The sequence below is a fragment of the Oncorhynchus mykiss genome, chromosome 30 (genome assembly GCF_013265735.2).
Source record: "Oncorhynchus mykiss isolate Arlee chromosome 30, USDA_OmykA_1.1, whole genome shotgun sequence".
Lineage (NCBI taxonomy): Eukaryota > Metazoa > Chordata > Actinopteri > Salmoniformes > Salmonidae > Oncorhynchus > Oncorhynchus mykiss.
This window is the reverse complement of record NC_050570.1, coordinates 30509582-30536187: the sequence shown is the minus strand read 5'-3', so window position 1 is coordinate 30536187 and position 26606 is coordinate 30509582. Positions and strand designations below refer to the sequence as shown.

At 40.2% G+C, this 26606-nt stretch overlaps 1 protein-coding gene across 1 annotated transcript in view; it reads left to right on the top strand.

Moving 5' to 3' along the window:
- Positions 1-26606, top strand: part of LOC110521699 (BMP/retinoic acid-inducible neural-specific protein 3-like) — a 68737-nt gene that overhangs the window by 1168 nt on the left and 40963 nt on the right. The gene's annotated exons all lie outside the window — the stretch shown is intronic.

Genomic DNA, 26606 nt, shown 5'->3' with positions numbered 1-26606 from the left:
GCACACTGATTCACCCCCCCCCCCCCCCCCCCCCCCACCTTCTCTTTTATCATTCCCTCCCTGGCACCAAGTCTATATCCCCGAGGGTGTATTGGCTTGTTTGCAGAGCAGAGCAAAGCAGAGCTGGGGATCAGATCTCTAACACTGATGTGGTGTGAACAAGTCTGCCAAGTGCTAGCCAGTCAGTCAGGCAGAACCAGCAGCTTCCAGACATCCACAAACAATTTTCCCTCTGATTTCATAATTATACACTTCACCCTCAAGCTTTTCAAAACCTGCATTGATTCCCATGGCTTTGAATGTCATGAAAGCCAAGCACCCTCAATCCACAAACACCACTGTAAATGTAGCTCATAAATCAAAATATAATAACTTGGCATTGATAAATTGAATGAACCCAGTAAAGCACAATGACATAACAGTATACATGTGTGCTGCTCTTGAATAGGGGATATTGTGGTCATTGTGGATTTAGAGTATTTCAATGTATTGAAATGGTTTATATAGTCAATTTGATCCCTTTCAGATAATTATACTAAATACTGCATACCAAATACTTTATACTATTGCATATCTAGCTTGCGCTAATCCTGACTTGACGTAACATAAATCAATGTTTGGTAAATATACCAAAATAATAGACATTCACTCATCTGGCAGTTGTCAAACAGACAATGGTCGACGAATCTTGTTTCAAAGAAATTAAATGGTGTATCTTTGCCTATGGAGAGTCTATGAAAGTGATGAGTGAACTTGGTTAATACATGAGTCATATCTGAACATATTGTAGAGATAGATCTATATAATGGAGATGTAGTGATGTCTCTGGTTAAGGCTCCATTGGGTGAACTTATGTCAGCTTTGGTTTATCACTACAATTGGAGGGAGTCAGTACTGTCATAGTCTATGAGTCTCTCACATTAGCTGTTAGCTCAGAGAGCCCCAGAGTCAAATCATTGGAGGATTTTTAGCACTGAGTGCTAAAGCCTCTGTATGTACAGTATGTGACCTGCAAGAGAATGGGCTCTATAAACCATCTTCAGGATGTACCACGTTAAAGTGTTTGTGTGTGTGACTGCGTATGAATATGTGTTCATGTAACTTCTCCATAAAATTGGTGGAGGCCCAGCTCCATAAAGGGTTCAATCTCTTGTTCCTTTGTGGAGGCCATGGGGTAATTTATCTCCAGAGACTGTATAAAGAGTGAGTCTATTGCCACGGCCAGACTTAAGAGCTGAATGCTGCATTCATGTCCTGTGGTGTATAGTGAGAGAGCTTGGTGGCCCAGCTGAACCCTGTGAACATTATATACAGTGCCTTGCAAAAGTATTCATCCCCCTTGGTGTTTTTCCTATTTTGTTGCATTACAACCTGTAATTTAAATGTATTTTTTGGGTGGGATTTCATGTAATGGACATACTCAAAATAGTCGAAATTGGTGAAGTGAAATGAGAAAAAAAAACAGAAGAGTAGTGCATGCATGTGGTGTAACCACGCCAGCCCAGGACCTCGACATCCAGCTTCTTCACCTGGGGGATCATCTGAGGGAGGGTGCTGAGGAGTATGTCTGTCTGTAATAAAGCCCTTTTGTGCAAAAAAAACTCATTCTGATTGGCTGGGCCTGGCTTCCTAGTGTTTCCCAAGTGGTTGAGCCTATAACCTCACAGGCTCACCTATGGCTGCACCCCTGCACAGCCATGTGAAATCCATAGATCAGGGCCTCCTGAATTTAATTAAATTGGCTGATTTCCTTATATGAACTGTAACTAAGTAAAATCTTTTAAATAGTTGCATGTTCATGTTTTTAATTTATGTTTTTGTTCAGTATAGCATTATCAAAATCAACAGCTATTGTTTCAATTCAACCTCTGGCTCATCTCAAATGCAATAATATTTAGTGATATTGATTTGTGTTTGGTTGTCAACACAACCAAATATCAACATTTGAAATGGATGTACAGTTGAAGTCAGAAGTTTACATACACCTTAGCCAAATACATTTAAACTCAGTTTTTCTCAATTCTTGACATTAAATCATAGTAAAAATTCCCTGTCTTAGGTCAGTTAGGATAACCACTTTATTTTAAGGACGTGAATTGTCAGGATGATAGTAGAGTGATTTATTATAGCTTTTATTTCTTTCATCACATTCCCTGTGGGTCAGAAGTTTACCTGCACTCAATTAGTATTTGGTAGCATTGCCTTTAAATTGTTTACCTTGGGTCAAACGTTTCGGGTAGCCTTCCACAAGCTTCCCACAATAAGTTAGGTGAAATTTGTCCCATTCCTCCTGACAGAGCTGGTGTAACTGAGTCAGGTTTGTAGGCCTCATTGCTTGCACATGCTTTTTAAGTTCTGCCCACAAATGTTCTATAGTGTTGAGGTCAGGGCTTTGATGACCACTCCAATACCTTGACTTTGTTGTCCTTAAGCCATTTTGCCACAACTTTGGAAGTATGCTTGCGGTCATTGTTCATATGGAAGACCCATTTGCAACCAAGCTTTAACTTCCTGACTGATGTTTTGAGATGTTGCTTCAAAATATCCACATAATTTTCCCTCTTCGTGATGCCATCTATTTTGTGTAGTGTACCAGTCCCTCCTGCAGCAAAGCACCCCCCAAAACATGATGCTGCCTCTCCCGTGCTTCACGGTTGGGATGGTGTTCTTTGGCTTGCAAGCCTCCCCCTTTTTCCTCCAAACATAACGATGGTCATTATGGCCAAACAGTTCTGTTTTTGTTTCATCAGACCAGAGGACATTTCTCCAAAAGGTATGATTTTTGTCCCCCATGTGAGTTGCAAAAACTTAGTCTGGCTTTCATCTCTAAGAGACAGAACGCATCTCCTTCCTGAGTGGTATGACAGCTGTGTGGTCCCATGGTGTTTATACTTGCGTACTATTGTTTGTACAGATGAACGTGGTACCTTCAAGGGTTTGGAAATTGCTCTCAAGGATGAACCAGGCTTGTGGAGGGCTACAATGTTTTTTTCTGAGGTCTTGGCTGATTTCCTTTGATTTTCCCACAATTTCAAGCAAAGAAGCACTGGGTGTGAAGGTAGGCCTTGAAATACATCCACAGGTACACCTCCAATTGACTCAAATGTTGTCAATTAGCCTATTACAAGCTTCTAAAGCCATTACATCATTTTCTGGAATTTTCCAAGCTGTTTAAATGTACAGCCAATTTAGGGAATGTAAACTTCTGACCCACTGGAATTGTGATACAAATAATTATAAGTGAAATAATCTGTCTGTAAACAATTATTGGACAAATTACTTGTCATGCACACAGTCGATGTCCTAACTGAGTTGCCAAAACTATAGTTTGTTAACAAGAAATTTGTGGAGTGGTTGAAAAACAAGTTTTAATGACTCCAACCTAAGTGTATGTTAACTTCCGACTTCTTCAACTGTATTCACCCCATTTCCTATGAAGCCCCGAAATAAGATCTGGTGCAACCAATTACCTTCCGAAGTCACATAATTAGTTAGATTGCACACAGGTGGACATTAAGTGTCACATGATCTCAGTATATATACACCTGTTCTGAAAGGCCCCAGAGTCTGCAACACCACTAAGCAAGGGGCACCACCAAGCAAGCGGCACCATGAAGACCAAGCAGCTCTCAAACAGGTCAGGGACAAAGTTGTGGAGAAGTACAGATCGGGGTACTAAAATCCAGACTGCATCATATCCGGCCGTGATTGGGAGTCCCATAGGGCGGCGCACAATTGGCCCAGCGTCATCCGGGTTTGGCCGGGGTAGGCCGTCATTGTAAATAAGAATTTGGTCTTAACTGACTTGCCTAGTTAAATAAAATCGTTGGATTATAAAACAATATCTGAAAAAATGTAAAGAATATGGCACCACAACAAACCCGCCAAGAGAGAGCCACTCACCAAAACTCACGGACCAGGCAAGGAGGGTATTCATATCTAACCCTGAAGGAGCTGCAAAGCTCTACAGCGGAGATCGGCATATCTGTCCATAGGACTACTTTAAGCTGTACACTCCACAGAGCTGGGATTTACAGAAGAGTGGCCAGAAAAAAAGCCATTGCTTAAAGGAAAAAAAAGCAAACACATTTGGTGTTCTACAAAAGGCATGTGGGAGACTGCCCAAACATATAAAAGAAGGTACTCTGGTCAGATGAGACTAAAATTGAGCTTTTTGGCCATCAAGGAATACACTATGTCTGGCGTAAACCCAACACCTCTCATCACCCCGAGAACACCATCCCTACAGTGAAGCATGTTGGTGGTAGCATCTTGCTGTGGGGATGTTTTTCATCGGCAGGGACTGTGAAACTGGTCAGAATTGAAGGAATGATGGATGACGCTAGATACAGGGATATTCTTGAGAGAAACCTGTTTCAGTCTTCCAGAGATTTGAGACTGGGACGGAGGTTCACCTTCCAGCAGGAAAATGACCCTAAGCATACTGCTAAAGCAACACTCGAGTGGTTTAAGGGGAAACATTTAAATGTCTTGGAATGGCCTCGTCAAAGCCCAGACCTCAATTCAATTAAGAATCTGTGGTATGACTTACAGATTGCTGTATACCATCAGGAACCTATCCAACTTGAAGGAGCTGGAGAAGTTTTGCCTTGAAGAATGGGCAAAAATCTCAGTGACATACCTCATGAAACTTGCAGCTGTAATTGCTGAAAAAGGTTGCTCTACAAAATATTGATTTTGGGGGGGGGGGGGTGAATAGTTATGCACGCTTAAGTTCAGTTTTTGTCCTATTTCTTGTTTGTTTCACAATAAAACAATATTTTGCATCTTCAAAGTGGTAGGCGTGTTGTGCAAATCAAATGATTCAACCCCCTCCCCAAAAAATAAATTTTAATTCCAGGTTGTTAGGCAACAAAATTGGAAAAATGCCAAGAGGGTGAATACTTTCGCAAGCCACTGTCTGACCGTCTCCTCGCTATTTAGAGGCCTATAATAGAAGCAATGCAGATTGGTGAGAGCATAATAAAGCTCACACAAACACTGGCAAACACACACGTAATCCCACAAACCCGTACACAGATTTGCACAGACACGCACGCACACACACACACACACACACACAAGACATCAATAACTGATGCGGATTTCTCAATGGCCTGTTCATCTGCTCCTGAGATATTTTCATAGATCAGATGAGACATGTGAGATGCCACCGTGTTCAAATGACCGTGTGATGCTTCAAGGGTGTGTCTTCCTTAAAGAACCCACATCTTATTTTCTGTACAGCACTTTGATATATCAGCTGATGTAAGAAGGGCTATATACTGTAAATACATTTGATTTGATTTCTTTAAGGCCTGCTGCTAACAAGCACACAAATTAATTAATGAATCACACGTGAAACACGGCTGAATCAATTTTATCACATCAAATATCCACAGTGGAGATAAAAAAAAGAGAAGATGGAGACAGGAGAAGAAAGAGAGAATCAAAGAGACTTAAAGAGAGAGATACAGGAAGAAACGGTGGACAAACAGGCAGCAGGCAGGCAGGTTTTGGCAAGAACATGGGGTTTTGTCAGGGTTGGGTAGGTTACTTTCTAAATGTAATCTGTTACAGTTACTAATTGTAATCAGTAACGTAACTTTTGGATTAAACAAACTCAGTAACGTAGTCTTATTTTTTTGATTTCTCTTAAGAGGCATCAGAAGACACATTTATATTACCAATTCAATAATATCTATTGCAGGATAAATCAATGCATAGCTGGCCATAAATGGATTTGCATTTTACTTTATGGGTTGGTTATGTATAGGCTTCTTCAAACCCATTTGCTTTCTACTACTAAATCTGTCAGATTGTCAGTCATTCCATTTAATTGAATACCCATTGATCTTCAAGAATATAATTTGGAAATATCGATCAGACAAATTGTTTTACATGAGCATATCCCAAAAACAAAGGATTTATTAGCCTACTCTGTTGTTTATTTTGTCATAGAGGACTGATTGGGCTCATTGCTTCAAGATGAAAAATAAATGCTGCTCTCATGGAATGTCATGCTTTAAGCCCTTCCGAAAAGTGTTATTTGCATGTGCAAAATGTATGCCATGTGCTGCATTTGTTATAGGCATATTGTTTACGTTTTTGTTTGATATTTCAATCATTTGGAGCTGTTGAAGTCTATCAAAGTGGGCGAGTTTGAGCATGTGTCCGTTTGGCCTATTGAAACACTTTTTTATCAGCACGAATTAGATTGAGCACTAAAAGCCCTACTCATGCTCTTCTTAAATTAAACTTGCTTTTGACAGTATGGAGCACAATACAACGGATGAGTTTAGATGGGAGGAACTTCCTCAAACTTTTATTCCATAGGCACGAATCCGCCCTATGCAGCTGTTGCAAGAGCTCATTTTTCACTGGCTGAAAAAATTATTGATAGGCAGCTTAAACTTCTTTAAATTCAACCATATATATAGGGTTAAAATACACATAAACATTTGTGAAAGACATCCACAACAACCACAATCCATAAGGCCAAAATAGCCAAATGAGAGAGCAGCAGTGTGATTCACATCAATGCGCTATGTAGATCAATCTGATTGTGGACATCAGGAAACAGCAGAGGGAGCACACCTGCCCTCCAGGACAACTACAGCACCTAATGTCACAGGAATGCCAAAAAGATTATCCAAGGACAATAACAATCTGAGCCACGGCTTGTTCACCCTGTTATCATCCAGAAGGTGAGGTCAGTACAGGTGCATCAAAGCTGGGACCGAGAGACTGAAAACAGTTATCTTAAGGCCATCAGACTGTTAAATAGCCATCACTAGCCGGCTTCCACCCTGTTACGCAATCATGCACCTTAGAGGCTGCTGTCCTATATACATAGACTTGGAATCACTTGCCAGTATAATAATGGCACATTAGTCATTTTTTAATAATGTTTGCATACTGCATTACTCATCTCGTATGTATATACCGTATTCTATTCCACTGTATTTATTAAATGCCACTCCGACATTGCTCGATCTAATATTGATATATTTCTTAATTCAATTATTTTACTTTTGATGTGTGTGTATTGTTGTGAATTGTTTTTTAGATACTACTGCACTGTTGGAGCTAGGAACACAAGCATGTCGCTACACCTGCAATAAAATCAGCTAAATATGTGTATGTGACCAATACAATTTTATTTGATTTAGACAACAATAGTAAGTGATATCTGTATCACTTGTAGGCTACACCACTGCTGTCGTCCTTACGTCCAAGCGTTTCTTCAAGTTGGATAATCTTTGAATGTCGACAGCAGTCACACCATTGGAATACATACAGTAGCTTGTACTGTAGCCTACAAAACCTATCCTGCTCTTTTCCTGCCATTCATCAAACACATTTGATTTCAGTCGTCTTTGACATGTGGTCAGACTCACTCTGGTAGAAAAAACGTAAACCTACGCCTTTTTCAATGCTGATTTGAATGTCATTGAGAAAACAATGTTGTGACAGTTTTTTCATTAACATCATTTCTGAATTGAAAAGTAATCCTAGAAGTAATCATTTTATTTGAAAGTATCTGTAATCTGAGTACAATCTTTTTGCTGGAAAAGGGTTACAGTTTTTTATAATCCGTTAACTTGTCACGGATTGCATATAAATCGGTTACTCCCCGACGCTTGGCTTTGTGGTGTATACCCACGGCCCATTATTTTATTATAATGAGCAAACTGGTGGATCAGTGGCGTAGCGGCCCTAACTCGTATCCGAGCCTGACGGAGAGAGAGGACAACAGAGAGAAAAGAAGACAATAGGAAAGATATAGAAAATGTGAAGTGCGGAGAGAAGGTAGGAAAGAAGAGAGGATAGTAAAGGAGAGGAGAGCAGGACACAGAGAGATTGACTGATTAGGGCATTAAAAGAAAGATGCCTCCAAGAATGTTTGGTAATTGAAAAAATATATGATTCCAGGCAATGATGGGAAATGTACAGTCACAAACCTTACCTCAATAAAACAAACAAAATTATATTAGAAACGGGTGAAAAAGAAAGGTAGCATGTGTTCTTGTAAATGCTGTCGTTACTGGTCAATCCCCAAATATGTTATTCTCCCTCTCTGACCTTCTCATTTTACATTTACAGTTTATATACACCTTAGCCAACTACATTTAAACTCAGTTTTTCACAATTCCTGACATTTAATCCAAGTAAAAAAATCCCTGTTTTAGGTCAGTTAGGATCACTACTTTATTTTAAGAATGTGAAATGTCAGGATAAGAGTAGAGAGAATGATTTATTTCAGCTTTTATTTCTTTCATCACATTCCCAGTGGGTCAGAAGTTTACATGCACTCAATTAGTATTTCATAGCATTGCCTTTAAATTGTTGAACTAGGGTCAAACATTTAGGGTAGCCTTCCACAAGCTTTCCACAATAAGTTGGGTGACTTTTGGCCCATTCTTCCTGACAGAGCTGATGTAACTGAGTCAGGTTTTTAGGCCTCCTTGCTCGCACATGCTTTTTAAGTTCTGCCTACACATTTTCTATGGGATTGAGGTCAGGGCTTTGTGATGGCCACTCCAATACCTTGACTGTGTTGTCCTTAAGCCATTTTGCCACAACTTTGAAAGTATGCTTGGGGTCATTGTCCGTTTGGAAGACCCATTTGCAACCAAGCTTCAACTTCCTGACTGATATCTTGATGTTGCTTCAATATATCCACATAACTGTCTTTTCTCATGATGCCATCTATTTTGTGAAGTACACCAGTCCCTCCTGCAGCAAAGCACCCTCACAACATGATGCTGCCACCCCCGTGCTTCACGGTTGGGATGGTTGCCAGCCTCCCCCTTTTTCCTCCAAACATAACGATGGTTATCAGTTCTACAATATCAGTTCTACGATGGCCAAACAGTTCTATTTTTGTTTCATCAGACCAGAGGACAGTTCTCCAAAAATAACAATCTTTGTCACCATGTGCAGTTGCAAACTGTAGTCTGGCTTTTTTATGGCGGTTTTGGAGCAGTGGCTTCTTCCTTGCTGAGCAGCCTTGCAGGTTCTGCCGATATAGGACTCATTTTACTGTGGATATAGATACTTTTGTATCTGTTTCCTCCAGCATCTTCACAAGGTCCTTTGCTGTTGTTCTGGAATTGATTTGCACTTTTCGCAGCAAAGTACATTCCTCTCTAGGAGACCGAACGTGTCTCCTTCCTGAGCGGTATAACGACTGCGTGGTCGCATGGTGTATATATTTGTGTACTATTGTTTGTACAAATGAACATGGCGTTTGGAAATTGCTCCCAAGGATGAACCAGGTCTTGGCTGAGGTCTATAAGGTCTTGGCTGATTTCAATTAGCGGACTCTCTTATTCAGAGCAACTAGGGTTAAGTGCATTGCTCAAGGACACATTGACAGATTTTATACCTAGTTGGCTAGGGGATTCGAACCACACACACATACAGTAGCCCAAGTCTGTCGCCCTCCACCATACCAAGTACTGTAAAGAGAATACCTATTAGCCCAGTTTCATAGGTTATTTTTACAGCTATTCACTTAGCAGAAATAATGCTTTTATTTAGGAGGAACCTTTTGGGCCTGCTTGTACCCGGCCACTGGCTCTCGTTTTCAGAAGAGGCCTGTGTGCTTTACTGAGATTTATAGACACTTTTGCCCACTCTTCTCCCAGCCTCCCAGTGATATGCAACCAATTGAGCACTTACGAGCTGGATAGCCACAATTAAGATTGTAACCCTCGGTGTAAAATAGTAAATAATGGCTACTTCTCAGAAAGTATTAAACTGTCAAGAGTAGTAAAACCAGGCTATCCACTATTGGCATATGTATTAATTATCAAAATGTTATCTATTAAAATCAGATCCAACAATAATATCAAGGGCCTAGAAATCCAGGGCTTAAAAACAAAGGTGTACACTGATGATTCATGTTTTCTTCTCTGGATTACAACACACTTACTCATGGTCTTTCTTTATTTTTACTATTTTTCACATTTGTTTAATAATAGTGAAGACTTCAAAATTAAATAAAACATATGGAATCGTGTAGTAACCAAAAAGTGTTATATATATATTTTAGATTCATCAAAGTAGCCACCCTTTGCCTTGATGATGGCTTTGCACACTCTTGGCATTCTCTCCAGCCACCTGGAATGCATTTAAATTAACAGGTGTGCCTAATTTGTGGAATTTATTTCCTTCTTCATTTGAGCCAATCAGTTGTGTTGAGACAGGGTTGGTATACAGAAGATAGCCCTATTTGTTAAAAGACCAAGTCCATATTATGGCAAGAACCGCTCAAATAAGCAAAGAGAAACGACAGTCCAACATTACCTTAAGACATGAATGTTTTCCAATGTGAAAAATGTCAAGAAGTGTCTTCAAGTGCAGTCACAAAAAACGCTATGATGACACTGGCTCTCATGAGGACCACCACAGGAAAGGAAGACCCAGAGTTACCTCTGCTACAGAGGATAAGTTCATTAGAGTTACCAGCCTCAGATATTGCAAATAAATGCTTCACAAATCTCAACATCAACTGTTCAGAGGAGACTGCGTGAATCAGGCCTTAATAGTAGAAGATCTCTGCATGTGTGGTTCCCACCGTGTTATTTAATAGTTTTGATGTCTTCACTATTAATCCGCAATGTAGAAAATAGTAAATACGTATAAATAAAAACCATTGAATGAGTAGGTGTGTCCAAACTTTTGACTGGTACTCTATTTCCCTACAAAATATATGGGTGATTGGAAATTATGCAGACAATTACATTAATGGATGCCACAATCTATCTGCAATTTTTAAAGGTGATCTACCCTCTAAAGAAAATCTAATGTATCCCATAACTGCCTATTCAAGTGGGCTTTTTATGTGGTTTTAAATCAATTTGGTGTTGTTTTTTATTCAATGTGGAAAGGAAAAGCGCTCTACCTCAATAAACCTCTCAGTAGAATACACACACACACACACACTGAGTACACAAAACATTAAGCCTTCCATGACATAGACTGACCAGGTGAATCCAGTTGAAAGTTATGATCCCTTATTGATGTCACTTGTTAAATCCACTTCAATCCTTGTAAATGAAGGGGAGGTGACAGGTTAAAGAAGGATTTTTTAAGCCTTGAGATAATTGAAAGATGTATTGTTTGTGCCATTCAGAGGGTGAATGGGCAAGACAAAATATTTAAGTGCCTTTGAATGAGGTATGGTAGTAGGTGCCAGGCGCACTGGTTTTTGTGAAGAACTGCAATGCTGCTGGGTTTTTCAAACTCAACAGTTTCCCATGTGTATCAAGAATGGCCAACCACCCAAAGGACTTCCAGCCAATTTGACACAACTGTGGGAAGTATTGGAGTCAACATGGGCCAGCATCCCTGTGGAACGCTTTCGACACCTTGTAGAGTCCATGCCCTGACACATTGAGGCTGTTCTGAGGGCAAGAGGGCTGGGTGGTGCATCTCAATATTAGGAAGGTGTTCCTAATGATTGATATCTCATTTTATACACACACACAGACACACAAACTTGGTCAAGTCTTTCACCTGCCACCATATCAAGTATCTAAAAGGGAATAGCTGTTAGCCCAGTTTTTACTTTTATTCACTCAGCAGAACTAATGCTCTTCATTTAGGAGGGACCTTTTGGGCCTGCTTGTACCCAGCCACTGTCTCTCGTTTTCAGAAGAGGCCTTTGTGTGCTTTACTGAGATTTATAGAAGCATTTGCCCGCTCTGCTCCCAGCCTCCCAGTGATATGCAGGTAAATCAAGTGAGAACTTTACAAGCTGAATAGCCATAATCAAGACTGTTTTTTTATCATTCCTTTCCAGAATTGACTATTCAAGTGGTATTTTTGTGGTTTTACATCGATTTTGTGTTTTTTATTCAACGTAGAATGGAAAAGTACTCTACTTCAATGAACCCTTCAGCAGAACACTCACTCACTCACTCACTCACTCACTCACTCACTCACTCACTCACTCACTCACTCACTCACTCCACTAATTGATTAGATTCAATTGAAATCTTTAAGCCCCCACACACACACTTCTGCATTATATCTCGGGTTGAGCCAATTGCTCATTTCTAATTGATTCGGGGCTGCAAGAACTGGGAAAAAGCATATTTTAACAGCACTCAGGTTTTTCCTTTTCCAGTGAGTTGTGCCTAATGTTTCAAACAGAAAGATAAATCAGTCATGTGATGTGTAACATACAAGCTAAAGCACTGACCAACATAATGTAGCTTCACATGTTTGTTCAGTTAATGAATTATTCCTTCAAAGCAGTAAATAACAAGCTGTAGTCCATGTTAGCTTACATGTAATAGCATCCACTAGCCTACATGGCGCTCTGATTTCATACTGTATTAGACCGCTGGCCAGGCAGTCATCTATCGTCCCCTAAAGCATCAGTCTATACTCAAACAGTCCATTACTCAAAGTGACAGCCATATTAGAAAGGATATTTCATTCTGTCTTCCACCACCTGACACTGTCTGCCACTGTTTCTAACACCACAACTGAATCTCTGCTTTTTAATATTGGTTTTGAAATGCTTTCAATGGGAAACCTTCTCTTTGATGCTCTCCCACACCCAGAACCGCCTCATCCTATACGCTGCACGTAGTAGTAACGCACGGGTTTATTCACCCGCACTCACCCGCAATTGCTAATAGCTCATCCGCGACCGCCTGACTATGTGATAAAGTGAAAATCTGTGGCCTGCAAAATCTGTGGCCAACCCTAACCCGCAAAAACAGAAGATGCACTTTATTTTACTCAATTTATTTTACACAATTTTTTAATGTCTAATTTAGATATGTTTCTGCTTATAATTTCTGACATTTTGGTAGGCTATTTGTTAGTTAACTTATTTTGTAGTCTATAATTAGTTACATGCAGCTTCTCTTCTGTCATTACTTGTCGTCCTAGGCCTCTAGAAGGCTAAATAAACCCTTGTTCACCAGGATAATGTCATAAATCAATAGAATGAATGCTTCAATCTAGTTGACTTTGGTAAACTTTTCTCTTTCATCTCTGCTTACATTTTTTAAAATAATTTTGATCAGTTTTAAGGAAATTAAAAGCTGAGACTACCCAACATATTTCTGATGAGATTTCAGTTCTGCTTGGATGCATATTTTATGTGGTCGTTAAAATACTATCAGCTTTTATGATGCTAATAAAGATAGAACTTTTTACAGTCCCTAACTGCACATTCACATTCTCTCAAGATGCTGAAAGAAAGAAATCATGTTTCTCCACTCCAAGTCAAAATGTACATTTTATAGCAATTCTGCAGGAGTTAATAATATATTAGGCTATAGACCTATAGTCAGTGCCCAGATACTATTCTATTTAACCCATTTGAACTGTAAAGTTCCCTTGACGTGCCATATTTGAAGTTCAGTCCTGTGACTGTCAAATGTATATGGTCCCTCACAATCACTGCTATCATCCACTTTACCAAATCATAGACTTTCTAAACCCAGAGACATTTTTTTATTGTATTTAACTTGGCAAGTCAATTTAGAACAAATTCTTATTTACAATGACGGCCTACCACGGCCAAACCCAGACAACGCTGGGCCAATTGTGCACCACCCTATGGGACCTCCAATCACAGTCAGATGTGATGCAGCCAGGATTCGAACCAGGGACTGCAGTGACACCTCTTGCACTGAAATGCAGTGCCTTAGACCACTGTGCCACTCGCTGTGTCATTTGTGAGACTTTGAGGAACAATTGCAAAGCAGATCATGCAGACCAGGCTGAGGTTTGGGATTTGATAAGTCAATGAGAGAAATACTAGATTTATACAAACTTGGTCTCTTTTCTGTTTTCTTGAATTAGGTATCTCCAAAATGCAGGTGTTTCAGCCTAGCTCAGTGCTTTATGTGGTGGTGGGGCAGCCAGCAGAATGTGTAATGGTAATGTTCTCTAGTTGCGCTGTGATTGGCTCAGTGTTCTGTCACTCATGGGGACACTACATCACCGCGAAATCTACAAGTAGAGCTAGAAAATTCAAGCCCCTTGGGTGCTGCCATAGAGTTACATTAGAAGTGCCTATCCATGAAGGCTCAAGGTCATTGGCCACAGGTAATATGAGGTAAAATAACAAATCTACAGTAGCTTTGATTGGACTTTCAAAATCTTAGTTAGCATGCTAGCAATCTACCAGCTCAATACAGTCTCATGTAGCAACATATGAAATTGTGTTTTTTTACATTGGATGAAAATACAGACTCCGAGCTAGAAAATGGCATATCATACATTACAGTTCAGGAACAATGGGAAAGTAATTTTGAAAGTTGATAAACTTGTAAACTCACTTGAGAAAATGTCCTTTGATTTTGTAATACTACTACTGTAGAGCCCTTCTTTGTCTACATCCATTCAGCATTGTTCACGGTATCCCGTCCGCGGGATGGTTGAGCTAACGTAGGCTAGTGTGATTAGCATGAGGTTGTAAGTAACAAGAACATTTCCCAGGACATAGACATATCGGATATTGGCAGAAAGCTTACATTCTTCTTAATCTAACTGCACTGTCCAATTTACAGTAGCTATTACAGTGAAATAAAACCATGCTATTGTTTAAGGAGAGTGCACAATTTTGAACATGAAAAGTTATTAATAAACAAATTAGGCACAATTGGGCAGTCTTGATACAAAAATGCAATGGTTCATTTGGATCAGTCTAAAACTTTGCACATACACGACTGCCATCTAGTGGCCAAAATATAAATTGCACCTGGCCTGGAATAATGGCCTTTCTCTTGCATTTCAAAGATGATGTTACAAGAAAAATACAAAAAAAAAAAAAAAAAATACAAATTTTCTATTATCTTTTACGAGATCTATTGTGTTATATTCTCTTACATTCCTTTCAATTTCCACAAAGGTCAAAGTGTTTCCTTTCAAATGGTACCAAGGATATGCATATCCTTGCTTCAGGGCCTGAGCTACAGGCAGTTAGATTTGGGTATGTCATTTTAGGCGAAAACTTTAAAAATGGGGCCGATCCTAAAGCTTTATCCCCACCCATCTCTTTAAGGGTTGATCTGAGCATTCTGTACTAACAGCAGTCAATCACCCAAGCTAACTTGCTAGCTACTTCCAGAAACAAGTGAGAGAACAGCTCACTGAACATTACTATATCTAGCAGAGCTGGTTAGGCTGTTATGTTATCCAGAGCGTTGGTGACTGCAACTATGCTGTCAGATTGTCCATTCGTATATTCAGAGCATTTCACTCTCGGAGCGTTCAGAGTGTACACTGGATGCTCTGGCTGAGGAGTAGAGTTGATCCGAACATTCTGACCTCACAACGGCAGACAAGCACCCAAGCTAACTGGCAAACATTGGCTAGCGTGCTAGCTTCTTCCAGACACAAATGACAGAACACCCCACTCTGACCATTTTCCTCGCCTTAGCAGAGCTGCATAGGCTGTTTTAATGTTATATAGAGCGTTGGAGACTAACTGTGCTGCTGGCAACAATTTAATTATGCTAGCTAGCTAGGTAAACAATGAAAGCTAGCTAACATTAGGCTAAACTAGTCAACCAAATGGCTCTGCAATATGAATAATAAGATCACACACTTTACGTTAGCTAGCAAGCCCGCCAGCTAACATTAGCTATCTAATAATACACTAGCTTGAAATGAAACCACTTTCTGTCAATTAGGAACGTGTAATATCTGAAAATGTAGCTAGATAGACTATCTTACCCGTATACATCATGGATGGACGTGTCTCCTGTCGGATGCCATGGTTTCCCTTAGTTTGAAGATGTAATCCGGAAACAGGTGTTTTTTCCATCTCCTTAGCTATCATACTCAAATTCCACTGATTTCAAAACTCGGCCCTCCAGAAAGTGGAGAGCATCACTTATGCAATTTTACTACGCAATACATTATATATAAAAGCCGCGTTAGGAAGGATTACCTGGACATAATGACCAGCTCAAATAGACAGAAGTGCGCTATATGGCAGACCAATCCAAACTCATCCCTCGGCATGTCCAGCCCACTCATTATCTCAGCCAATCATGGCTAGCGGGAAGGTTGCTAATTTTTTCTCTGGCTAAATCAACTTGGCTTGTAATTTTAATAATTTTAAATTAATTTTTAATAATTGAATTAGTGACCCGCAACATACAGTGGGGCAAAAAAGTATGTAGTCAGCCACCAATTGTGCAAGTTCTCCCACTTAAAAAGATGAGAGAGGCCTGTAATTTTCATCGTAGGTAAATAATAAATTCATAAAAAATCCTACTATGTGATTTTCTGGACTTTTTTTCTCCTTTTCTCTGTCATAGTTGAAGTGTACCTATGATGAAAATTACAGGCCTCTCTCATCTTTTTAAGTGGGAGAACTTGCACAATTGGTGACTGACTAAATACTTTTTTGCCCCACTGTATTCGCATAATTTCCTGAAATGGGTCACACACATATCCTAAAAATCCAAAACAAATAGCTAAATGATCCATAGTATGATCATAGTGCATATATAATAAATCACTGTGTTCATTTAATGAAAATATTTGCCTCTTTTGGGTCTTGAAATGTCTGGTCAAAGATATTTACATACACAGCCTCGAATGGCTGAAAAGACAGTCTAGAGCCCACCCCCTTCTACTATTATAATCAGATTACATTGTGACATCATGATGTCGGCCAAAGGCAGAAATTCCAGGATTTCTTTTCAAACTGCTCGTACACAAAAATGGTATTAACTTTTTCACAATTTCTGAGTGTTATTTCAACTTCATATTGTGGAAATATCATTAAACAAACAGCAACATCAGGTTCTTAGCTGCCAAATGGGGGACACTAAAACATTTTTCCCGCGAGTTGGGGTGCCCCCCCCCCCCAACCAAATCTCGCCCACACCTCTTACTATTCCTTTGCATAACATAGCAGCTTTTCTTTGGGTGTTGATGTGTAAGACATCCGAATAGGAGAGGAGCTGTAGATCTGCAGACATATTATTATTTCACAAAGGCTTTGCGTCCCCCCAGCGCCTGTATGAAAGCCATTGTTGACAGTCATACCCGTAGGAGGGGCAATACTGTATGTGGGTTAATTAGGGCCAAAAACCTTTTTTAGTCAGCACCCAAGGGGAGATTGTAAAGTTTATCACTTCATGCTTCCACACTTTGAAGATGCTTTTGGGGATGGCTCGCAGACAAGTTTCAAAGTGGACCAGTTACTTCCTCCCCTCCTCCTCTCTCCCTCCTTCCCTCACTCCCTCTCCCTTCAAGTGTATTCAAAGTTGGGAGAAATCACGAAGTGAGGGCCATCCCCACATTAGCATAGTTGCAGTGCCAGCGAAGGGAAGGCGCATCATCTCTATGGCTCCGGTGTCCTAATGGGTATAGTGGCTGAACAGATGTTCTGAGAAACACTACACTCTCTTTTCTCACTCACTCACTCACTTACTTACACCCCCCCCCCCCGATCCCTCTCTCTCCTCTGAATGGGACTGGTGGAATGCTTTAGACAGATTAGGTTGGGGAGTTCCCAAACCTCATCAAGCATACAACAGTACAGTATCTCCTCTGAGCCGAGAGGGAGAGTGAAGAGACTGTCTAAACACTGCGGTAGGTCTGACACTGTAGGTTAAACAGTCTCTGGATGTGTCACTCAAAAAGACCGGTGCAATCGAGACAGACCTTTAGATCTTTAGAAGTAGCTGTAGTAGTAGTTGCATAGTAATGTCACACTTAGGGCTGGGCGATATATCAAATTAATTATGTACATTCGATTGTATGTTTAAAACACAATATTCCAAATGCCTGTATTGCAAGAATCAAGGTTTTTTTTTGTTTAGTTTATGGCCGTTTGTTCTCATGTTGTCTTTTGGTCTCATCTCCTTCACTCCTTTTGTTGTGACTGTGCACCCTCCCATTTAGACTCACACACCAAGTTCCTCCTCCTGCCACTCAGAATAACTCAAATTAAATGTCTCTTCTTTCTCTCTTTCAACTCACTATTTGCATTTGAGATTTGGTCCAACAGCTCATATGGACACAAAAACACATTGAGATGTTATTTTACTGTAATAGAGGAGAACCGACATTGTGTGAAGAGCAGACCCTACTGAAACGGGAGTATCAATTAACATTGATTCTGGAAAATTAATGATCAGTTTCTGTTGAGCACAGCATTGCGGTACCATGTACCCCTAGCAGAATTTAAGCCACAGACTGTTATACTAGCTGTATAGTCTGTGTTTGTTAAATGTGCAAAGACCATAAAAAAAAAAAATATATGAGGATTTGGCAACTCATTCTCGTTCTGAGAAATAAGTTGGGCCACTTCATATAAACATCTGAACAAAGTGGACAGGCTAGCATGCTGTTCAAACCGTTGGAGACAGACAGAAGGGTGTGTTCATAACAATTTAACTTTTATACCTAGGTATATAACAGGTGACTGTAAAGACTCTTGAGCGTGCAAAAAGGAATTATATAAAACATGAGCTCTGAGAAATGTTCTGTGAGAACGGAGTAGAGATTACGTGAATGAATGGCATTATTAATAATCAATATGATTATTTAGCATGGATTTAGGGCAATCCTCTGTGGGACATCTAAATGGGTCACAGAGCTATAGAACCAACCATCCCTGGCCCCTTTTCAAGGCTTTCAGCACTAGCTACTAGTCCAATCTGCTGAATGAACAATGAGAATGAAGACAATCGCAGTTTATAATAGTTTCAATATATTGTAATAATGTTGTCCTGTTGTGTCTAAAACTGAACATAATAAAACCTAATCAAACTCAAAACATAAAAAATGTATATTAATATATTTTATATTAAAATCTGTACTTCTGTGCTGATTGCTGGTCTATTCAGTCAGTGTAACTAGGGTTGGGTGATATGGCCTAAAAATCATATAAAAAAAGTTTCTAATGAATGGGCGACTCACAATATACTGTATATGGACTTTTTAAATGTTTTCTCTAAGTCAGCTTTGTTATCCTAAAGCAAAACAACTGGCATGTTCATGAGAGTCTCACCTTTCCATAGAAGGGTCATATTAGTGTGAAGCCCAAAGTGTTTGGATGCTACAGAGGTTGGCAGATCGGCAGTACCGTGTTCATGAGAGTCTTTCCTTAGAATGGTCATTTTAATTGGCCATATTGTAGGCCAAACAGTTCGGCTACTACAGACATTTTCATAGAAAATGCTCGTCGGGGCCTCCCGGGTGGCGCAGTGGTTAAGGGCGCTGTACTGCAGCGCCAGCTGTGCCATCAGAGTCCCTGGGTTCGCGCCCAGGCTCTGTCGTAACCGGCCGCGACCGGGAGGTCCGTGGGGCGAAGCACAATTGGCCTAGCGTCGTCCGGGTTAGGGAGGGCTTGGTCGGTAGGGATGTCCTTGTCTCATCGCGCACCAGCGACTCCTGTGGCGGGCTGGGCGCAGTGTGCGCTAACCAAGGTGGCCAGGTGCACGGTGTTTCCTCCGACGCATTGGTGTGGCTGGCTTCCGGCTGGGATTCGCGCTGTGTTAAGAAGCAGTGCGGCTTGGTTGGGTTGTGTATCGGAGGACGCATGACTTTCAACCTTCGTCTCTCCCGAGCCCGTACGGGAGTTGTAGCGATGAGACAAGATAGTAGCTACTACAACAATTGGATACCACGAAATTGGGGAGAAAAAGGGGTAAACATTCAAAAAAAAAATACCTGTCGCCAAACCCACTGGCTTCAGGTCATCTACAACATCCTGCTAGGTAAAGTCCCCCTTTATCTCAGCTCGCTGGTCACCGTAGCAGCACCCACCTGTAGCAAGCGCTCCAGCAGGTATATCTCTCTGGTCACCCCCAAAACCAATTCTTCCTTTGGCCGCCTCTCCTGCCAATGATTGGAACGAACTACAAAAATCTCTGAAACTGGAAACACTTATCTCCCTCACTAGCTTTAAGCACCAGCTGTACATAGCCCATCTATAATTTAGCCCAAACAACTACCTATACCCTACTGTATTTATTTATTTTGCTCCTTTGCACCCCATTATTTATATCTCTACCTTGCACATTCTTCCACTGCAAATCTACCATTCTAGTGCTATATTATATTTATTTCGCCACCATGGTCTTTTTTTTGCCTTACCTCCCTTATCTCACCTCATTTGCCCACATTGTATATAGACTTATTTTTCTACTGTATTATTGACTGTACGTTTGTTTTACTCCATGTGTAACTCTGTTGTTGTATGTCGAACTGCTTTGCTTTATCTTGGCCAGGTCGCAATTGTAAATGAGAACTTGTTCTCAACTTGCCTACCTGGTTAAATAAAGTTGAAATAAAACAATTAAAAGGCCGATTTTCAGGATGTCTCATGGTCTGACAAACATCGCTGTAGCTCTAGATATCTCTAGATTAAACAGACTGATTTTGATGGGAATGTTTGTATTATGCTAATTTGATTTTGGAAACACCTACTCGTTGAATGAGTAGGTGTGTCCAAACTTTTGACTGGTACTGTATGTGACTCGTTTCAGGAAACTAGCTGTATGTCACGTGTCATTACTTCACAGGAGAGCTATTTGAACAAACTTACAAAATATATAGATATGTTTTTAGACAGAAATGCCTTTTGGAACATGTGAATTTTCATGAAATGTTTATGCCATCTGTAAATACTAATAAAATTGTTAAATTACGAGCCTAGTTGGTCTAGCCATGGAAAAAGACAGCACTTTCTGGTGGACCGAGTTTTGAAATCAGTGGATTTAGATTATGATAGCTAAGGAGATGGAGAAAATTCTGGTGTTTGATTGAAAATATGCAGACAGATTTGGAAAGAAAATGCACGCAAGGCTGTTGTATAGAACAGCTGTCTCCAGACTACTGTTACATTTTCAAACAAAGGGCAAGCATGGCATCCATGACAAAGAGGGAGAAGCGTCCATCCATGTACACTGGTAAGATAGTCTAGCTAGCTAAATGTTTTGATTTGACACATTTCTAATTTTGTCAAAGTTGTTTTCATTTGAAGTTAGTTTACTATTAGCTAGCTAGCTAACGTTAGCTTGCTGGCTCGCTAGCTAACGTTATGTGTATGATCTGTGTGGTAATATTATTCCTATCTCCTCATTTGCATTGCTAACATTGAACCTGGTTGGCTACCTGCAGATTCATGCAGGGTAGTAACATTATGAGTTGGGATTATGGTTAATTGTTTACCTAGCTAGCTACATGTCTAAACAAAAGACTCCACTATGCAAGTAACCATTTCAATAGAATGTTCATGATGTTACTGTGACAACTGTCGATAGCCAGAGTGAATTTACCACCTACGTCGATCTACTCCGATTTCAAAGCACTCTTGTCTGAGTGTGCCAGAGTGCAGAATAACTGACCAATTTACGAACGCTCAACACCCGTTGAATGTGGCCGGTGTCAGTAAACATTAGCAAAAAAGCATAATTAAATTGTTGCCAGCAGCACAGTTCCAGTCACCAACACTCCGGATAACATAAAAACAGCCTAACAAGTTCTGCTATTCTGAGTAAAATGGTCAGAGTGAGCATTTCTCTCATTTGTGTCTCTAAGTACTTAGCAAGCTAGCCAACATTAGCCAGTTAGCTTGGGTGCTTGACTGCAGTTGTTAGGTTAGAACACTCGGATCAACCCTACTCCTCGGCCAGAGCATCCGGTGTGGGCTCTGAACACTCAGAGAGCGAAAGACTCTGAATTTACAAATGGACAATCTGACATCTTTATGAACACCCAGAGCACACTCTGGCATTCCAGATTGAATTTACAAACACACTTGTAGTATAAACCAGCCTTTAGCCTTGAAATCTTTGGTTGTTTAGTATATGGCCTCATGTGAATCCTTAAAGAGATGGGTGGGTCTAAAGCTTAAGAGGGTGTGAAGATGCTGAATCGGTGTAGACAAAGAGCTCTCCAGTAGGTGTACCAAAATATTAAATTTTCTCAAAAGTGAGGTTACAAGTTTATCAACATTCAAATAATTACTTTCCCATTGTTCCTCAACTGAAGTGTATGATATACCCTTTTCTAGCTATGAGTCTCTACTTTTAGCCAATGTAAAAAAAAAACACAATTTCAAATTTTGCTACGTAAGACCAAATCGAGCCAGTCTGCCACAGATCATTCACATTATATCCCAAAAGTTGGATTCCATAAGATAATACATCTGATAATAAGTTCTCGTATAACTTTTTGAGAATTTTAAGTCGTCGACTTCAAGTTGTTTTTGCAAATAACTAAATAAACCTGACACGAGTTGAATTAAATGGAAAATGCTTTGAAAATAAATAAAAATCTTGCTCAGTGTTCTATTGACATTTCACAGATAAGCTGGTTTGTGTTTCGAAGTCTTCGAAAAATAACAGGAACTTCACATTTACATGTCATATCTCAAAATCGAAATCTATTTTACCTCTGTTTTATGTCCTCCGGATTTGAGAAGAGAGATGATGAGTTCAATGATAAGCCTGTGAGGTATTCTTAATTCTCGCACAGCATGCAGTCTAGCAGACGCAAGCTATTTTCCAGATTTTTAACCACTTTTTTTTCTCTGGCCATTGATTTAGTTGCCCTAATTTTTTACCATCCTACAAGGGTTAATAACTACAATACGTTTTGAACGGATTATGATAGAGACATGACGTTGGACCATTTGTTTTCTCAGAGGACTATCTACACAATTAACATATTTATTATTTTACCCATTGGTCAAAAGATGCGTTTTTGATTGGACACCCTAATCATTTGCATTCTTATCATCCAGAACACTTCACACATACATTGCCTAACAAACATACACCCATCTCTGGCCTTTGTGCGGTGGCTACAAACAGCCCTGGGTTAATAGCTGGCCCACGTTGTGTGCTGTATAATAATATTTGAGTGGCTGTATAATAATATTTCAGTGGAGCCACCAGGGCCTTTGTTCTCTCTCTTACGGCTGGTAATAATTAAACTGCCTTTCACGCCACAGCCACAGCCTCGGCTACGACAATCCTTGATGTTTCTATATATATATGGTGGTGTTCCAGGTCACCTACATTGCAGTCACGCTGTGCAGAGCAGTAGATTGCTATACCGATGTTGTTCCTTGGATAAATACTTCTCCAGGCATTATGACATCCCAAACAGGGAGTATTCTTGCAGGCCTAGTATCTACATAATATAAAGAATGTGATCAACAATCTCACTTCCTATTGAATGCAGAACGAGGGAGAGCTGTTTGTTGTTTTGAAAGTCTCTGAAAAAGTGTTTTATTGAAAAGGTTTGGTAACTAGTTACCTTTTGAGTTTGGATCCTGCAACATGGTTGGCATCAGTTGCTGGAACCACTGCCATATGCCAGCTGCTTGCCATAGCAGATAGGCAGCTTACAGTGGCAGCTAGGCTATCAAGCTGGCGGGGTTTCCTTGAGGGCTTGAACGCAGCTTGTCTCGGACTTGTGACTGTCTATATCCCTGCTGTTTCTTGCTACTTGCCCTGTCTGGAACTGTGAGGAGTAACAGCATAGCTTACATTTTTACCATGACAAATACCATGGTAAAGGACAGTGGTGTCTCTCTCTCACAGTTGAAGGATCTTTTAAATAAACAAAAATAGTTCTACAAGCAGTTGTTAAAACAAGAAAATAGCTTCAAGTGTTTTGTCCAAATACTGGTGGAGTCATCTAATAAAATTATAGATTACATGACCAGAGAGGTCCAGGACCCGAAGAACAGTTTGCAGTTCTCCTGGGGTCAACTCGATTTAGTGTCAGCAGGAAAACGGCAAGATGACAGCAATCTGTAAGTCACTCAGGGAGGACATAAGTTCTTTATGTGAATCCATGATAACAATGACAGAGAAATCAGACTCAAGGGACAATTAAATGTGGAAAAACATTGTTTTGGACGAAATTGAAACCTGGACCAAATTTGAAGACAACGTGAGGGAAATGATCTTGGAGAAACTGAAGATGGACCACAGGAAGATTGAGGTGGAGCACTCCCACAAGATTGGGAAAACCCACCACTGGCCCAGGTGACCGGCCCAGGCCGATCGTGCTCAGGTTCAAGGACAAGGTAGCTGTTCTGGAAAGAGCCAAGAACTTGAGAGGAACAAGGACTATCCTGAAGTTGTGCACCCGAAGAGAAAATAACTTATCCCAGCCATGAAAGCTGCCAGAGTGCTTGGGGACATGGCTTACATCCACTATGACAGGCTCATTTACCCACCCTCCCTCCAAAAAGCCTGGAAGGGATGAGAGAGGCAAGCCTATGGGTTCAAAGCTTCAACCCCGCAGCGGCGCACACACACACACACACACACACCAACTGATTAATGGACTGCAGAATGTTTTTTTTATTTTGTTTGCTTTGTTTTTTCTTTTCCATACGTGACCGACCATCTTGATTCGGTCTTATGTAGAAACATTTGAGATTGTGTTTTTTACATTGGATAAAAGCAGAGAAACATAAATACAAAATGGTATATTATACACTGCATTTGAGGAACAATGGGAAAGTAATTCTGCTTTGAAAGTTGATAGTTTAAAGTAACCTCAGTTTTGAGAAAATGGCCTTTGAATATTTTGGTACCTCCTGGAGAGCTCTTCTTTGTCTACACCCATTCAGCATTGTTCACACCCTCTTAAGCCAACCCCACCCATCTCTTTAAGGATTCACATGTGAGGTCATGTTTATTTAATCATTTTTTTATTTCACCTTTATTTCACCAGGTAGGCTAGTTGAGAACAAGTTCTCATTTACAACTGCGACCTGGCGGTCAGCTAGGTAGGCTGTTTTGTGCTAAACAGTGAGTAGTATAGTAAAGATTAAGACTAAAAGTGGTAAACGTAGTAGCCTAAAATAAGAAAACGTTCCAGGTAAACAAAATATCCAGATAAAAATATGATATAAATATTAGATGATGCTTACCCAGACACACTTGATTGATGGGTCATGTGAAATAAATGCTATAACCTCCAGCCACATCTTGCTAAGTGGATGGGTCTCTACAGAAAGTTTAAACGGTATAGTGAAATGATTACTTGCATAGTACCAATATCAAAAAACAGAGTGCCAATATGAAGAAAATAATATACAGTATGTACAAGAGCATACAATCAGGGGTCAAACGGCTGAGCAGCAGAATAAAAATAATAGCAGCAACATATGTTGTGTGTTAGGAGAGAGTCATTTGAATAGAGGTACTGCAGAGAGTGCTGATGACTGGGAACTCACCCCCGGTAATGAACTGGTCCGTCCAAACCACGCATAAACAAGATAATATATAATCGGAGAGCCTGTTTCTGTCCTGCCCTTGACTTTGCTGCAGGGCATGTGACGTCCATAGCCTCTTCGTCACAAAATTCCCTGATCTTCTCAAAGATATTTGTCTAGCTGTGTCCAGTCCAGGTGATGCTTGTACAGAAAGACCATCTTTGGGAGAAAGGATTTCAGTGTTGCGCAGCAGCTGAAACCTGGTTCCGACTTGAGTCCAAATGCTCCTTGTCGACAATGACACCAGGCTCCAGAGCATCAAAGTTGTAAAACAGAAAATTACAAAAAAAATGATGTGAGATCAATAAAAGGAGCGCCACTCATGTTGGAGGTAAATTAAATAACCAAAATGTGTTTATGCTTTACATACCAAGTTTTGTCATCGATTCCTTGTAGAGATGCCACACCGCTGCTTTTCTCATATGGGATGGTGGCAGCTTTCCATCAAGTGTTTGTGTCCTGGGTGGCATCCTCGTAATACCATTGCATTATCCTTTGCATAGTTGTTGATGAAGTTCACAACTTGCTGCAAGTCCTCATGCTTCAGGTGTAACCTGTGCCTGCTTGGGCCAGCTCTCTTTTTGACTGGAGGCATTAGACCATTCTCCTTGTGTGACTGGTGAAGGAGTGTCCTACTGATGCTGAAAGAGAAATTCCAGATACAAATATTTTGGCATTATTATACAATAGATAGCCGTCAGATAGACCTGGCTAACTTGATGGGTCATGTAATCATCTGGTGAAGTGGAGTCTTTTGTTTAGACATGCTATCTAAACAACAAATCATAATCCTAATGCATAAAGTAATAGCAATACAAACCGATTGTCATATCTAGCTAAAGTTAACCAAATAGGTTCGATGTTAGGTAGTTAGCTGGCTAACATTAGGCTATAACTGGCAATGCGAAAAAATATTCTGAGAACATTACTACACACAGATCATAAACGTAATGTCAGCGAGCCAGCCAGCTAACATCCGCTAGCTAGCTAATAGTAACCTGTTAACTTCTCTAGGGTAGGGGGCAGCATTCAGAGTTTTGGATGAAAAGCATGCCCAAATTACACGGCCTGCTACTCGGGCCCAGAAGATATGATATGCATATAACTGGTAGATTTGAATAGAAAACACTCTAAAGTTTCTGTGAGTATAACAGAACTGATTTGGCAGGCGAAAACCTGAGAAAAATCCATTCAGGAAGTATTTTTTTGTGGTTTTGTAGTTTTCTATTCAATGCCATTACAGTATCAATTGACTTAGGACTCAATTTGCAGTTCCTATGCCTTCTACTAGATGTCAACAGTCTTTAGAAAAGTTTTCAGGCTTGTATTCTTATAAATGAGGGAGTAAGACCAGTCT